Source organism: Propithecus coquereli, unplaced genomic scaffold, assembly GCF_000956105.1.
Source record: "Propithecus coquereli isolate 6110/MARCELLA unplaced genomic scaffold, Pcoq_1.0 Scaffold101, whole genome shotgun sequence".
NCBI lineage: Eukaryota > Metazoa > Chordata > Mammalia > Primates > Indriidae > Propithecus > Propithecus coquereli.
Window position 1 is genome coordinate 2,436,588 of NW_012133970.1, and position 9,561 is coordinate 2,446,148.

General features: G+C 35.6%; 1 protein-coding gene across 4 annotated transcripts in view; it reads right to left on the reverse strand.

The window, feature by feature from the left end:
- Positions 1-9,561, reverse strand: part of EDA (ectodysplasin A) — a 333,655-nt gene that overhangs the window by 40,432 nt on the left and 283,662 nt on the right. The gene's annotated exons all lie outside the window — the stretch shown is intronic.

The following is a 9,561-nucleotide window of genomic DNA, read 5'->3' on the forward strand; positions in this document are numbered from 1 at the left end:
TAGATCCTGTTGGCTCATTGTGTTGTTCAGTTCTATATCCTGCTGATTTTCTTCCTAGTAATTCTATCAGTTGCTGTGAGTTGCTGAAGTTCCCAACTGTATTTGTGGATTTGTTTATTTCTTCTTTGTTTAATGTATTTTGAGGCTCTGTTTTTTGGTACATAAACATTTGAATTATGTCCTTTTATCATTATGTAATGCCCCTCTCTGTCTCCGGTAATTTTCTTTGCTTGAAATTCTACTTTATCTGATATCCATATAACCACTTTTGCTTCTTTTTCATTAACTTCTGCATAGTATATGTTTTTCCATTCTTACTTTCAACCTACTTATTTTTTTTTGAAATGAATTCTTTATAGACAGGGTATAGCTGGGTAATATTTTATAATCCACTTTATCTTTTAATTGGTGTATTTAGACCATTTATATTTAGTGTAATTATTGATCTGTTAGCACTTAAGTCTGCCATTTTGTGTTTTGTTTTCTTTTTATTTCCTGTTTCTCCTGTTTTCTCTTTCCTGCCTTCCTGTGGGTAATTTGAATAATTTTGAAGAATTCCACCTTTATTTATGTTTTGAGTATTTCACTCAGTATAGTTTTCTTAGTGGTTATGCTAGGTATTACAATACATACATAACTGATCACAGCCTACTGGTATAGATGACTTAGCACTTCAAGCAAAGCACAGAAAACTTACTTCCATTTAGGTCCATTTACAATCCTCATCATTACCTTTTTGATAACAGCTTTATTGAGATATAATTCACATATCATGTAATTGATCCATTTAATGTATATAATTCAATAATTTTTTAGAGTTCTGTGAATACCACTACAATCAATTTTAGAACATTTTCATCATCCCACTAAAGAAATCTTGTACCCTATCACTTCAATTCTTCATTTACCAATTCCCACTCCCACATCCACAAGGAATGACTAATCTACTTTCCGCCTCTATGGATTTACCTATTAGGGAAATTTCATATAAATGGAATCATACAATGTATTATTGGCTTCTTCATGTAGCATGTTTTTAAGGTTCATCCATGTTGTAGCACACATCAATTTTATTGCAGAATAATGTTTTATTGTATGGAAATACCACATTTTATTTATCCATTCATCAGTTGATGGATATTTGGTTTGTTTCTACTTTTTAACTATTATAAAAAATAATGCTCTGAACATTTGTGTACAAATATTTGTTTGAATACCTGTTTCAATTCTTTAGGGTATATATATTCAGGAATTGAAGTGTTGGATTAAGTATCCCCTCTACATGCATTGAGCACCTCATCAAAAAGTGCTATAATTTTTGTTTCAATTGTCAGAAATAATTTAAGAAACTTATGAGAACTAGGATAGTCTGTTATATCTACCCCTATTTTCAACACTGTGGTGTGCTTCTTTCCTTTCTTAAGTTCTGAGCCTTTTTTTGTTATCATTTCTGTTTATAGAACTTCTTTTAGATAATTTTTAAATGTAGGTTTGCTAGCAACAAATATTCTTAGTTTTCTTCAACTGAAAATTCCTTTATTTTCCCTTACTTTCTGAAGGGATTTTCTTGATATAGAATCTATAGTTGACAATGTTTTCTTTTAGGACTTGAAAAATGTACCATTTACTTTTGGCCTCTATGCTTTCTAATAATACATATGTTGATAGTCAAACGGTGCTCTCCTATAAGTAATGCATCATTTTTCTCTAGCTGCTTTTAATATTTTTTCATTATCTTTACTTTTCAGAAGTTTAATTATGATATGTCTTGGCATGGGTTTATTTGGGTTTATTATATTTTGGTCTCACTTAGCTTCTTCAATCTGTAAGTGTGTTTTGCCAAATTTGGGGATTTTCCAGCCATTATTTCTTTTTAAAAACTTAAACAAAATTTAATTGCAATAAAATACTCATGTGCATAACATAAAATTTATCATTTTAACCATTTTCAGTGTACACTTCAGCAGTGTTAAGTAATTCTTGTTGTTGTGCATCTAATCTCCCAAACTCTTTTCATCTTACAAAACTGCAACTCTGTACCCATTAAATAACTCCCCATCCCCCTCACTATTAGTCCCTGGCAAGCATCATTCTACTGTATCTATGAATTTGTCAATCTTAGGTATCTCATATAGGTGGAATCATATAGCATTTGTCTTTTTGTGACTGGCTTATTTCACTTAGCATAATGTCCTCAAGTTTTACCCATGCTGTAGCTGGTGTCAGAATTGCCTTCCTTTTTAAGTCAGCCATTATTTTTTCAAGTCTTCATTCAGTACCTCTTTCTCTCTCCTCTCCTTTTAGACACTGATGACATGAATGCTGGATCTTTTGTTATTGTCCCACTGGTTCCCTGAGGCGCATTTCATTTTTTCTGGTCTATTTTCTTTCTGTTGCTCAGATTGAGTAAATTCTGTTGATCTGTCCTGAAGTTTACAGATTCTATCTTCTGTTATCTCTACTCTACTATTGAGCCTATCCAGTAAGTTTTTTCAGTTATTGTATCCTTCAGTTCTATAATTTCTATTTGCTTATTTTTATAATTTCTATTTCTTTGTTGAGATTTTATGTATCTGTATTTCAAGAAATTTATAATTGTTTGTTAGATCACTTTTATTATGGATGTTTTATAATCCTTGTCAGATAAAATCTGATTCATCTTGGTGTCTGTTTATTTGGTGTCTGTCTTTTCTTATTCATGAATGATTTTCAACTGTAATCTTGAAATTTTGGATACTGTATTATGAGACTCTGGATCCTATTTAATCTTCTTTTTAAAGCAGGAAGTCCCTGTGTGAGGTATAATGTAAGGGCTGGGTATGTTCAGCTTCCTGCTGACATGACCCTGGCAACAGTGGGGCAATGACGCATACTTTTTTGTTGCAAAAGCGTGAGGAGTAGAAGTTTAGCTACCCTCTTGGCCCCACTGACACTATCCCAGTGAAAGTGGGGCAATGACTCACAAGTCTCTGGCTTCTGTTGCCTCTGAATGGAAGTATAAGCTCAGCTCCCTCACAGGCCCTGCTGGCCCCAGGGGATGGGAGGGGGAGAAGCAGAGTGTCAACTGGCTGCACCTTTTCCTACTTTGTTAAGCCTCATTGATGATGACTGGGGGTGAAGGTTCAGCTTCCCACTGGGTCTTGCTGAAACCTGGGCAGGGGGATAGGAGTGCTGATTAGCCCTGCTTCATGCTGCCTCTTTCAGTCTCCTTACTAAGTTGCGTGTAGGAGTTCAGCTTCCCACTGGGCCTTCCTAACACCAGGAAGGCGAGGGAAAAATAGAGGGCTTATGAGTCTTGACATGTACCCCCTTGCTCAGTCTTTTTGATGCTGGTCAGGGGTGGAAGCTCAGTCCTCCCCCTAACACACAGGGCCTCACTGACATGGAGATGGGGTGGTAACTAGCCTTGCCTTACATTGAGTCATTAATTCTCCTTGCTGCTTGGTGGGTGTGGTGGCTTACCTTGTCACTGGACCAAGTTGACGGTACTCTGGCAGGAGAATGGGAGCACCATCCGCTTCTGCTGGATGGGGGAGAAAAGATCAGCTGCCTGCTCAGTCCTGACCACACTACCATAGCAGTGGAATAAGAGCAAGCTGTCTGCTTTTGTTGGGGAAGGAGTGAAGTAGAAGATTAACTGCTGGCTAGGCCTCACTGAAATTGGAGGGTGCTGGGGAGGATATGATTTTTTTCATTGGTATTTGGCTGGAGTAGGGCAGGTATTGACAAAAAGTTTTCTATTGTAAGGTGACCCTTTCCCCCCTTCTTTTGGATGTGCGGAACAGGCTTTTCTTAGAGCTTTTTATGTCTGTGCCTGTTGGCAGATATGGATTAGAGGCTTCTGTAGTACCTGTCTGGGATATATGGGAGACAAAAAGGAAACCTAAGGCACCCACAGCTGCATTGTTCCTCTGGTTCCTAGGCAATCTTCCTTTTTCTTTCCACTTTTTAGAGTCTCGTTTGTTATGTTATATCCAAGGTTATTTTAGTTGTAAGAGGGAGGACCTAGAAGAAATGGGGTTTCTCCATCCTGGTGGAAATATAAGTCCTTCTGTTTAATTTTTTTAATAAAAAAATCAGCAGAGTACACAACATCTTAAAAAATGTACTTTTTTGAAATCTAAGGGGATTTCTGACAGTAGTAATGATTTAAGGAATACACCATAGTGAAAGAGTGTCTAGGGAAACTCAAAGAGATGGAGATTTACCAGGTTTAAGGAAAGGCATGCAAGCTGCCTTTCTCACTGAAAATTTGTGGAATGTTAAACCAATCACTCTTGGTATGGCCCAAGTTCTCTTTCTATACAATGCTCCTTTGTGGGTTTGTAAAGCTCTTTGTGTTTCTTGGTTGAAAGATGTAAGTGGCAGGGAAACTTGGTTCCTTGTTACTAAAACAAGATTTAACATTCATAGTTACTATTAAGTAAAAGTAAGACTGGTGGGAGTAGGGTCCCCTGGGGGCTTTCTAATAGCAGCTGCTCTATGGCTCGTAAGTAATAGCAGCAACATTTTCCCTACACTCACACTCTCAACTGTAAGTACTAGTGACTTTTACTTGTTGAGATTCTTGGTGTAAACGATACAATTTCAAATTTATGGTTTCAAGAGAGAGACCCATATCTTCAATTTGACAACCCTTGTCTTAGATGCCATTTTCTGGTCCTTAAACCCTCCCCTCTCCCTCAAACCAATATGCTTCAGATGCTGCTGCATTATTAGCTTCAGGTGGATTATGACAGTGGCTATTACAAGGAAAAAGCAAGTATCTGACTATGCTAAGTCATTTGCAGACAATGTAGTTGAAGGAGCTTTGGAGTCAAAAAGACCTTGGATCAATCTCTGCATCTTCCACTAACTAGTTGTGTGGCTCTGGGCAAATGATCTTTCTGAACCATGGTTTGATCACCTGTAAAATGAGAATTTTAATACTGACTTTATAGGATTGTTATGAAAATTCAGTGACATAAAACACATAAAGTGAGGGTGTAAAGTTGGTGCTCAACAAGTCTAAAAAAGCTTCTAGAGAATGTGACGGACCTCTCACAACTATGTATTCAACTACTGTTTCTCCCACTTGACCATGTAATGGCTGTTTCCTGCTTCTTCCATGCCTTCAGTTTAATCCCTGTACTTATGTATGTTACAGCTTATGAGACAAAGAGCCATCATTCACTTGGAACATAAAAAGAATGATATAGTTATTTCATCTTAATATTTATAATTACTTACTATCTATAGTCCCCAGAATAGAAGCTCAAGATACTCAAAGCAAGAAAACACAAACTTAATTTTTTTAAAATGCAAACTAAACATTTCCTGCTCAATTCTCTTCTATTCTATAGTACAGGTTTATTTCTATAGTACAAGATTGTTTTTATAGTATAGGAATGGGGAAATAGTGGCCAAACTTAGGTTCATACATAATGATACTGTACACCATTGGCAATAATGTTTAAGCTCCTACCGTACTGACCTAAAACAATCTAGTGGTAAAGAGAGATGGATACCACTGAGACAGCAGTTTGGGGGTGGGTCTATGTCTTGTGGGTTCACTAATATTCTAAACTTTCACTCAAAATATTCACTTTAAGTTTTTCCACCAAGAAACAGTAAAATAAGCTGATGCCCTGTAACCCCAATGCAATGCTTATGGCTAGGAAAAGCTTCCAGCCATGTAGCTGTAAAGAAAGCCCAGCATGCCCAAGACGAAGGCAAGACAAGGTCAACACAAATACTGTAAAGTTGAGATCACATCTAGAAGCATCAAAAAGATAAAAAAAATACCTATCCAGAGGGGCAAAATAAGACAAAGAAGGCTTTATTTTTGTTCCTATCTTTTCTTACCACCTATACCTCTGCACAAATTACTTATCATCTCTGAAACTGTTGTTCATGTCTATATGTAAAATGAAAATAACTTCCACTTCATGTGCAGGGATGATGTGAGGGTTAGAGTGACCACTGCAGTGCCTGGAACATAGTAGGAATGCAATAGATGATAGTTATTTTTAGAACATAGCTTGAGGTCTTTATTACAGCACTTGACTTATTTAGTCCAGAATAAATTAGATCTGTTAAATAGTTTTATGAAATAATTTTAACTCTCTGCTTAAAATTAACATAGTGTCACAGCTGAGAGGAACCCTAGAGATCATCTAAGATTTTTTATTTAAATGTGTAAGAGTATTGTTCTGTAAGAAATTTGATCTTTTTTAATAATCAGCTCAGACAAATTCTTTTGCTGAGGTATTCTATAACTAAGCTATGCAGAAAAAGTGCAGGTTGCCAGTGCCTAACAGGTAACATCATAGCTAAGTGTTACAGAATACTTATTATAGTAGATCTATGTAGGAAAAATGCAGTCAATTATTGAAGAAACCATGCACAGGTTGGTTAGATTTTAAGGTACAGATATACTTCTGTGTCTATAATCTCACTCCATTTCTGACAACTGCAAGATAGGAAGGAATATTCCTTACAGAAGAGTGAGGGGGAAAAAATATTGACTCCTTGTCTCCAAGTTTAGACCATCCAGTTCTGCAGGGAATCAATTATGAGAAAAACTAAGATGGCAAGGCTAGACAGACTATCACTGTCAAAGCTATGGAGCCCTGAAATCATAGTAAAATCACAGAGCCCCTTGAAATGTGGTTGACTATCAAATCACCTGGGAAGTAAAAAACATACCCTGGAATCTCCTAAGTTATAATAGAAACAATAAAAATGAGAAATATATGTGACAAAAGAAAAAATAGATAAATTGGACTTCATCGAACTTAAAAACTTCTGTGCTGCAAATGATACCAACAAGAAAGTGAAAAGACTACCCACAGAATGGGAGGAAATATTTGCAAATCATATCTTGCAAGAGATTGGATACAGAATATATAAAGAACTCAATAACAAAAAGACAAATAATTCACTTGAAAACCAGGCAAAGGATCTGAATAGACATTTCTCTAAAGACAACATACAAATGGCCAATAAGCACATGAAAAGATGCTTGACATCATTAGTCATCAGGGAAAAGTAAATCAAAACTACAATGGGGTACCACTTTGCATCCACTATGATGACTATAATCAAAAAGACAAAGAATAACAAGTGTTGGTGAGGATATAGAGAAATCAGAACCCTCAACCACTATTCTTGGAAGTGTAAAATGGTGCAGCTGCTTTGGAAAACAGTCTGGCGGTTCATTAAAAGGCTGAACATAGAGCTATATGTTCAACATAGAGTTTCACTCCTGGGCACATACCCAAGAGAAATGAAAACATATTTTCATAAAAAACTTGTACACAGATGTTCATAGTAGCATTATTCATAATATCCTACAGTGGAAAAACCCAAGTATTCATCAACTGATGAATGGATAAAATATGGCATATCCATAAATGGAATATTACTCAGCCACCAAAAGGAATAAAGTACTGATATATGCAATAACATGAATGAACCTTAAGTATATTATGCTAAGTGAAATAAGCCAAACACAAAAGGACAAAAATTACATGATTTCACTTACATGAAGTACCCAGACTTATATGAAGTCAAAGTCAGAGACAGAACGTAGAATAGAAGGGACCAGGGGCTGGGGGGAAGGGGATGTGGGGAGTTAGTGTTTGATGGATGTAGAGTTTCTGTTTGGGAGGATGAAAAAGTTCTGGAAATGGAGAGTGGCAATGGTTGCGCAACATTATGAATGTACTTAACACCACCGAATTGTACACTTAAAAATGGTTAAAATGGTAAATTTTATGTTATGTATGTTTTACCACAATAAGAAAAGGAATGAAGTATTGATACATGTTACAACATGGCTGAACCTTGAAAACATTATGCTAAGAGAAAGAAGCCAGACACAAAAGAACACATAGTGTATGAGTCCATGGACATAAAATGTCCAGAATAGGCAAATTTATTGAAATAGAAAGTAGATTCATGGCTGCCGAGGGTTGTAGGAGAGAATGGGGGAGTTGGGGGATGATAGCTACAGAGTTTCTTTTTGAGGTAATAAAAATATTCTAGAATTAATTGTGGTGATGATTGTACAACACTGAGAATGTTCTAAAAACCATTGAATTGTACATGTGAAATGGGTAAAGTGTATGATATGTGAATTGTATCTCAATAAAGCTGCTATAAAAAAGAAAATAATGAGGATTATAATAATCCTCATTATAATTAGTGAGAAAAGTATTATTTAAGTGCTTTGGGATTTTGCTATGTGTATATCATACTTAATATAGTATTTATATTACTATATACTATATATTACTATAGTTTTTTTATATTTCTTTTTAAAATTTTTTAATTTCAGCATATTATGAGGGTACAAATGTTTTGGTTACTGGATTGCTTTTCTACTGCTTGAATCAAAGTTATGAATGTGCCCATCACCCAGACAGTATACATTGTACCTGTTAGGTATGATTTCACCCATCCTCTCCTCCCCCTCCTACCTGCATGATTTCCATTGAGTTTTACTTCCATCTGTGTACATGAGTTCTGGTCGGTTAGTTCCAATTTAATAGAGAGTACACGTGGTGTTTGTTTTTCTATTCTTGTAATACTTCACTTAGGATAATGGTATCCAGTTCCATCCAGATTATTACAAAAAGTATTAATTCATTTTCTTTATGGCTGAGTAGTACTCCATGGTATACATATATCACATTTTATTAATCCACTCATGAATTGATGGGCACTTGGGTTGATTCCACATCTTTGTGATTGTGAATTGTGCTACAATAAACATTCCAGTGCAAATGTCATTTTGATAAAATGACTTCTTTTCCTTTGGGTAAATACCCAGTAGTGGGATTGATGGATCAGATGGTAGGTCTACTTTTGGTTCTTTGAGGAATCTCCATAATATTTTCCATAGACGTTGCACTAGTTTGCAGTCCCACCTACAGTGTATAAGTGTTCCTTTCTCTCCACATCCACACCAGCATCTTTTATTTTGGGACTTTTTGATAAAGGTCATTTTCACTGGGGTTAGGTGATATCTCATTGAGGTTTTGATTTACATTTCTCTCATGATTAGTGACCTTGAGCATCTTTTCATATGTTTATTGGCCATTAGTCTATCTTCTTTTGAAAAGCTTCTGTGCATGTCTTTTGCCCACTTTTAAAATGTGAATTGATTAAATTAAAAAGGTTCTGCACAGCCAAGAAAACAATTAACAGAGCAAACAGACAACCTACAGAATGGGAGAAAATATTCATATGCTATACACCCAATAAAGGGCTAATAACTAGAATCTACTATGGTTATTTTAATAAAACATTCTGTTTTAATTTTTTAAAGAGAGAAAAATGAGCTAGTATCACTTTCTCAAATAAAATTCATTTATGTCTAAAGGCTGGCATTTTTGACTATACTGACAAAGGCCAAAGGACCTTATGGCTACATCCTCAAACTATAAGGGAAGCTAACAGGAAATGTTCACCTTAATGTTGGAACTGCAAATGTTATCACATCTGAAGAACCTCATATTTATATGGTGTTTAATTTATAAAGTACTTTCTGATATATTTCTGATGTATTGAACTTGT